Source organism: Silene latifolia, chromosome 7, assembly GCF_048544455.1.
Source record: "Silene latifolia isolate original U9 population chromosome 7, ASM4854445v1, whole genome shotgun sequence".
In the NCBI taxonomy this organism is placed as follows: Eukaryota; Viridiplantae; Streptophyta; class Magnoliopsida; order Caryophyllales; family Caryophyllaceae; genus Silene; species Silene latifolia.
Genome location: NC_133532.1, coordinates 50,953,077 through 50,960,646, shown reverse-complemented (window position 1 = coordinate 50,960,646; position 7,570 = coordinate 50,953,077). Strand labels below are relative to the sequence as shown.

The 7,570-nt window shown below is 38.0% G+C and overlaps 1 non-coding gene across 1 annotated transcript; it reads left to right on the top strand.

The window, feature by feature from the left end:
* The first annotated feature begins 1,692 nt into the window (after window positions 1-1,692).
* On the top strand, window positions 1,693-1,799 carry LOC141593715 (small nucleolar RNA R71). Its single transcript, XR_012521784.1, has one exon. It is a non-coding gene; the product is annotated as a small nucleolar RNA R71 (small nucleolar RNA).
* The last annotated feature ends 5,771 nt before the right edge of the window (window positions 1,800-7,570 follow it).

The following is a 7,570-nucleotide window of genomic DNA, read 5'->3' as shown; positions in this document are numbered from 1 at the left end:
GAGTTAAATGGGTAGAAATGAAAGAAAGGGAATTGTAAGCACCTCCCTGCATGTGACACCAACCACCAACCCGAATGTATGACGGCAAAAAGCAATTGAATCTCATATATATGCAAATTAATGAACATGTTATGCAAGGAGTAACTACTCACAATCCTACATGAAACTGGTCATAAATGACACCAGTTTATAAGGCTCTAAATCCTTAGAAATTATAAGTAGGTTGCCAAAATTTCAGGTCAAGTCTATTCGTTCAGCTAAATTTAAACATTAACTCGTAGATTATGCAAAAGACGAAGCTAATAAGATAATAGTTCATGCAAGGCTTAAGCAAAAGACAATTATAGTGCAATATCATCATGGAAATCGACCGTTCCGACTCAACCAATATGCAAAATAAACGTGAATTTTTTGAATTTTTTCGACAATTTTTCAGTTTTTATTGAATTTTTTTGAATTTTAACAAAAAATAAACAACAATGCAAACATAAATAAAACGTGATAACTGAAATGCAATAAAAACAAGATGCAGACACAGATATGGATGCATAACCTCCCCAAACCAAACCGTACAATGCCCTCATTGTACCAAAACATGGAAAGGAAATGCAAACTAGAAGAGAAAGAGTAAATGCGGAAAAACTCACAAGATAGCGCGAAAAAGGGACCTCCCCAAACCGACCATGAACATGGGAGGTTGCTAAGGGCCCGGAAAACCGTCTCAGGAAGCTAATCCAAGTTAATAACACTCGATAGCAGTCGAACAGTGGCTGATCGAGTAAGCTGGGCGCCCAAAACTGCTCGATCGAGGACAATGAAGAACAAAGTAACAGTGTTTAGGAGATAATTAGAGAGGAGAAGAGGGAGAGAAGGAGTCCCCTCATTATGTCGTCCTAATATCTTATTTATACGAAAAATAAGATTACTAACTAACCTAATGACGGAAATAAGCTTAAAAAGCCCAGCCAATAGCAAATCCACTTGATCGAGTGATTTAAAACCACTCGATCGAGTAACTAAAGCTTAAACCACTCGATCGAGTAACTAAAGCTTAAACCACTCGATCGAGTAGAAAATCTACTCGATCGAGTAGAAAAAGGACTCGATCGACCAAAATTCTACTCGATCGAGTACTTTCCAGCAACAGTTCTCAGCTTTGCGCACTGAACTTCAAACGGCTGCCATTTCTTCGTTACTTGGCCAAACAGGGCGATTCCGGTGGCGTTGGAAAGCTAAGAGGACAAGATTTCATCTCCAATTGGAATCACCTGAATATCTGTCGTAGAACCCGAGATATGGCGCTCCAAAGTAGGCACTAGCAATTTGAGGTTCTTCCTTTGCTCGCCTAGCTATCTTTCTTCTTTGCGCATCTCAAAATAGCTACATTCCCGCTCAAAATTCACTCTTCCTCCAAATGCATGCTAAACGGACGGCGAATGGCTTGATTTCACTACTTTATGGTCCATTCCTGCAATTAAGACAAAATAAACCAAAGTAGCATATTCGGGCATTTCATAGCATAAAACCACGATAAAAGCATAAAGATACGCGCATAAATTAGGCTAAAAAGACTATATAAAATGCAAGTATCAATCAACTTCAGTGAACATTTCATTCGATCCCATGTTGAGAATGTTCCTTGAATCTTCATATAGACCGGTCCAAAATTGTTGTACCAAGAACCACTCGCTAAGTCCACGGTGAGGACATGAGCGACAAATTCCCTTGAACCGCTCCCAAGCTTCATACAAAGATTCTTCATCCCTTTGCTTAAAACCCGTAATTTGAGCCCTTAGCATGTTAGTCTTTTCCGGTGGATAGAACTTTTTGTAGAAAGCTAGAGCCAACTTATTCCAAGAATCAATTCCGAGAGTAGCCTTATCAAGGCCTTTCAACCATTGTTTCGCGGTGCCAATTAGAGAAAAAGGAAATAAGACCCATCGAATTTGGTCTTGAGTTACACCGGTTTGAGAAATCGCATCACAATAGTCGCAAAAGGTTTCCATATGAGAATGAGGGTCTTCACTAGGCATCCCCCCAAATTGGCTTCTTTCGACTAATTGGATAAATGCGGATTTGGCAATAAAATTTCCGGTTAGATGTTGTGGTGTGGGAGTACCATTGGGTAGGTTCTCCTCGGTGGGTACGGAATATGATGAAAACTTAGGCATTGTGGGTTGATTTTGTGTTGTATTTTGTGTTGGGTTCTCCTCACCTTCTCTTGCAAAAGAGTTGATGAACTCAATAGTTGGTTGAATATCCACAACCTCACCAATACCTCTCAAATTTCTCCTAGCAAGTCTTCTATTGGTTGTCAAAGTTCTTTCAATTTCACGATCAAAAGGTAACAAATCACCTTGTGACCTTCTAGACATGCAAAATATCAAACAACTCGAAAACAATTAGAACAAACCTTGAGGAGTTTTACTTACCCAAGGAAAAGAAAGACACAACTAATAACAATATAAGAAAATCTAAATCAAGTTAACACCGTCCCCGGCAACGGCGCCATTTTTGGTCGGTCGGAACTATATTCTATTTTTCGGAACAATTGTCGTTGGAAGCACCTAGACCAAAACACAATTTATAACTTCACAAACAACTCTACAATTAGTAAAGAGGCAAGTAAAGGTCGGATCCCAAGGGACAGGAATTGAGATGAGATTTCTATTGCAACTAGTGGTGTCTTAGGGGTGTCATAATTTGGGTTGATGTAGAAGGTCACTAAACTAAATAGCAATGAAAGTAAACAAGCAAGATGAATTAAAAGGGTTGTAAACAATTGATAAAAAGCACTAGGGTGTCATGGGGTCATAGGGGAATCATGGGAATTGATCATACAAAAATGTTCTCAAATTATAAGCAAGCAATTATTGTTGTGATGGATTGAGTTGGGTTATATCTTACAATCCTAGGAAAGTTTGGGTCCCGGAGCCGAATCGATTAGATTGTACAACACCTACAAGTCGACTTAATCTTCCCTACTCAACAACATGCATGGTCTAATGAGACTCGAGTTGGTTTATGTCTTACAAGTCTCATTGAAAAGATAGGTGATGGGTAAAAAATGCAAGGATTCATAGGCTCGCATTTCATCAAACATAACATGTGCATGAGTTGAGATCAAAACAAGCAAGCAAATAAACCATGAAAGCATATTAATTTAAGCATGAATCATTCCCCATGTTAGTTTTCCCTAATTACCCATTAACCCTAGCTAGGTGACTACTCACTCATTATCATGTTGAACATGCTAGCAAGGTTGTCAATCATACCAACAAAGTGAAACATGATGAATAAATAAAAGTAATTAACAATAATTAAAAAAGGATTAAGAGAATTATACCTACTAATGATTCCAATAATAAAGCAAGAATAAAAGAAGTACTTGATGCTTGATTGAGAGGTTGTCAATCTCCCAATAATAACCCAAATAATCTTCAATTACCCAAAATAAAGGATGAACAAAAGAGAGATTAAGAAAATAAAACATGTATTAAAACTTGATTAATTGTTGATTACAAAACTAAAGAGAGATTTGATTGATATTAACTACACTAAAGATTGCTAAGAAGAACATGCTCTTCCAATTAGACTAATGGGGTATTTATAGTGGAAATTAGGTGGATGCATTAGGGTTAACTAAGGGCTTAAATGACGATTAAGTCCCTACTTCAGTAAACGCCGGTATTTTTAGAAGGATGGGCATCTTTCTTGAAGCTTGAAGAAACGAATTTGCGCTGCCTTGGAATCCGTGCGTCTTAGGCACGGGACGTGCAGATTCAGGTGTCTCTGCCCGGGCGTCTTGTGGTAGCTGCTGCCCGGGCGTCTTTGATAGAAGACGCACGGATTGTGAAGGTGGAGGACGGGCATCTTCAGCACAATCCGCACGGATTGCTGCTCAGCTTTGTTTCTTCTTCTTTTCTTCCCTTTTCTTCATAAAATCCTTGGGGATTTCCTTGGGGATGCAAGGATCTTTCCTCATCATTGCCGATTTATTATAGTATGTACAAAGGCCTTCTAATCTTGTCCCTCCTTGATGCTTGGTCATTGAATTCAATCAATTTAGTCTCATTTTGCCAAGAAAATGCAAGGTTTGCACTCCTTTGCTACCAAGGACACAAAACATCAAAGAATATGCAAAACAAAGAACTAAAGACAATAAATGACCCAAATATGCACTCAAAAGCATGGGAACAAGGCTAATTCGGGGGCTAAATATGCTCTAATTATGGTCACATCAAATGCATTGTTGGTGTTGTGTGACTGTTGATTGTTATCGTATTCGTATTGAGACGGTTGTTGATTGATTGTTGTTTGATGGTTGTGATTGTTTGTCTCTGGTTCTCGAGATGCGTTCTCGGCTGAGTGGAGTTACTTGCGGGAGTGGCTTCACGCCCTAGTTTCGCCCTCCGTGGAACCCGCCATGAGAGGGTATGTGCACATTAATGGGACAGGGTTATCGCTCGGTATGATGAGCGGGGATTTGTTGGGTACGGTTGCGGTCCCCCACTGGCAGGGCTGGTCCAGTGGACAGTCGGTGACGGGGATTGATTGGAGTGGGTGATTGTGTGTGACTATTCGAGCTGTATTGTTTACTGTGTTTTTGGTTTACATAAATTGTGTGATTAGTACTGACCCCGTTTAATGTTTTAAAAACTGTGGTCATCCATTCGGGGATGGTGAGCAGTTATTGAGCAGATATGAGTCGAGTTACTGGGATAGGTGGGATGTGCCACCGTCTGATGATAGAAGTCTTCCGTTGTAGTTTTAGTAGTTTAATAAACATTTCAGTTAGCTGATTAGATAGTTGGTTTGAGAACTTGTATTCGTATTTTGGTTTTGGTTTTGGTTTTGGATTGTAACCTTTCACTAAAGTTATACTTTTAAAGTACGTTTCATTATTGTCTATTTGATTATCATTACCTCCGGTAAGCGAGATGGTAGCATCCTTAAACCTGAGTGGTCCTGGTAAGGCACTTGAAGTATGGGGGTGTTACAGAAACGTAATACAAAGTCAAGGTAAAACTTATAGGTTTTAAAAACGAATTCCGGATTTCTTTTATAAAAACTTAAAATTCGAATCGAGAATAAAGATTAAAACGATTTTGAAAACCGAAATAGAATTTAAGGATCCAGAATACCTTCAAAATAAACCAAGTAAAATATATAAGAAAGTGGTTGGTAAAGAAGGTGTAATACAGGAGAGAAGAACAAATACTTTTTTAAAAATTAAATAAAAACCCTAAATAAGTCAAATAACATCAAATACTAAAAATCCACATGTATCTTTTCCCTCCATTATGCCCTCTCTGTCACCTTACTCTCCTCAAGCCCCAAAAATCGCAGATCATGTTCTATCACTCTCAACCATGTATGTCTCGGTCTCCCTTTACCCCTAGGGACTTTTTATGTTCTCCAAGTCTCCAGCCTCCTAACTGGTGCGTCGATAGGTCTCCTTCTCACATGGCCAAACCATCTTAGTCGATTTTCCATCATCTTGTCCTCTATTGGCGCCACTTTTACCTTTTCCTAAATCGCCTCATTTCTTAATCGATCTTTCCTTGTATGGCCGCACATCCACCTCAACATATGCATCTCCGCCACACTCATCTTTTGAATGTGACAATATTTCACGATCCAACACTCGGAACTGTAAAGTAAGGCAGGCCTAATTGTCATGCGATAAAATTTTTCCTTTAATCTTTAGGGCATATCTTTATCGCATAAAACTCTGAACCACTCTTCCATTTCAACCATCACGCTTTAATTATGTAAGCCACATCTCCGTCTAACTTCCCATCTCTTTGAATAATAGATCCTAGATATCTGAAGAAATCTCACCCCTCGACAACATTCCCATCGAAAATAATACTCCCCGCCTCCGTTGATCTCGAGCCTGCCACGTTAGTGAACTGGCACCTCAAATACTCGGTCTTACTCCTGCTCAGCCTAAACCCACAAGTCTCTAAAGTATGCCTCCACAATTCCAACTTTCTTTCCACTCCCTCTTTCGTCTCATCAATCAACACAATATCAACAGCAAACACCATACGACTCAATATATTAAAAAAAATAAATAGATGTAAGATATGACCATACGACTCAATATATTAAAAAAAATAAGTACATTATATGACAACGGGATTTTTTAAGCCGTGGTGAATATTTCTCATTATTCTTGATTGACCATTGAACGGACTGTTCAATTATTTTTTATTGAATCAACGTTGCATTATTGGTGGGTTATTCTATAATTTTAATTTTGTTCCTAAATTATGGCTGTTAACCAAGATATAAATATTGCGAGTCGATGGGTGCAGAGCGATCGTAAGTTGTCAGAAGAAGTGGAAAATAAAAGATTAAGGGAATTATGTCTTCAACCGAGCTATATTGAAAGCGAAAAGAAAATGGATGCGTTACGATAAAGGTTAAAGGAACAATATCCTTTCCATTTCATTAAGTTCCCCCATAAACATATAATTCTTGATGGTACAGATGAGAATTCATCGGCTTTCGATGTTGGTTCTTCTGAGGATTTGATGGTGTGGTATATATTACCCAGATGCGACTAATATGTATCTACCGTGAGTGAAGCAACAAAAGGTTGGCGTCAATGGTGGTTTAGGTTATCGTAGGTGATGTCGGATTTAGAGGAAAAGACTAGAGTTCAAATAGACTACTACATCATCATTAATGGGAAGAGATATTGTCCATGGCGTAGTGTATTTTGGGTCATTTGATTAATGTATGTTTATTAATTGCTCATTGGGTTGTATTTAGGAAAATAATTAAGGAAAGTAGTTTTTAATATATGCATTAATTACATTGGGTTGTGTATAATTTAGTCTTGAATTACTAACTTAATACTCCCTCCATTCAACTCAACATTACAAGTTTGCTTTTTCACATTTGTCAACGCGTGTTTTCTGCGGTAAATATCTTTAGCTACGTATTTGCAAAAATTATAACACTACTACAAATACAGGCAACCACAACGGCCCTTTAACAACGCTTATTCACGAAAATCATCAAAACACGTTGTAGAATTGATTCCGCGAATTTTACCAAACTTAATTACAACGGTTCTGTGTTGTTAACCGTTGTTATTGGTTTTAACAACGGGTCATACTTGAAAAACCGTTGTTAATGAAAAAACTAATAACAACGGTTAAATTTTAACCGTTGTTAATGGTTGGCGCCAAATTAGTGAAAAGTAATCACAACGGTTATATTAGAACCCGTTTTTAATACTTTTTAACAACGGTTGTAGACTCAATAACCGTTGTTATTAATGTTATGAAAATCTTAAGAACAACGGATTACTTTATTCTGCTATACGCTACAAAACACAAACACCAGCTAATACTGCTACTATATCATCCTCCATTCCTCCCTGCTCGTCTCTCTGTCTTCATCTCCGTCACTGTTGTCACGTCTTCTCTCTCTCATCGTGTTTATCAATCAGGTATATATATGTTTCTTAGCAACGCTTATAGATATAGGATTTTTTGGGTTATTATCTAATTTGTTGATAATTTAGCTTAATTGCTTTCCTGAATTTCGTTTA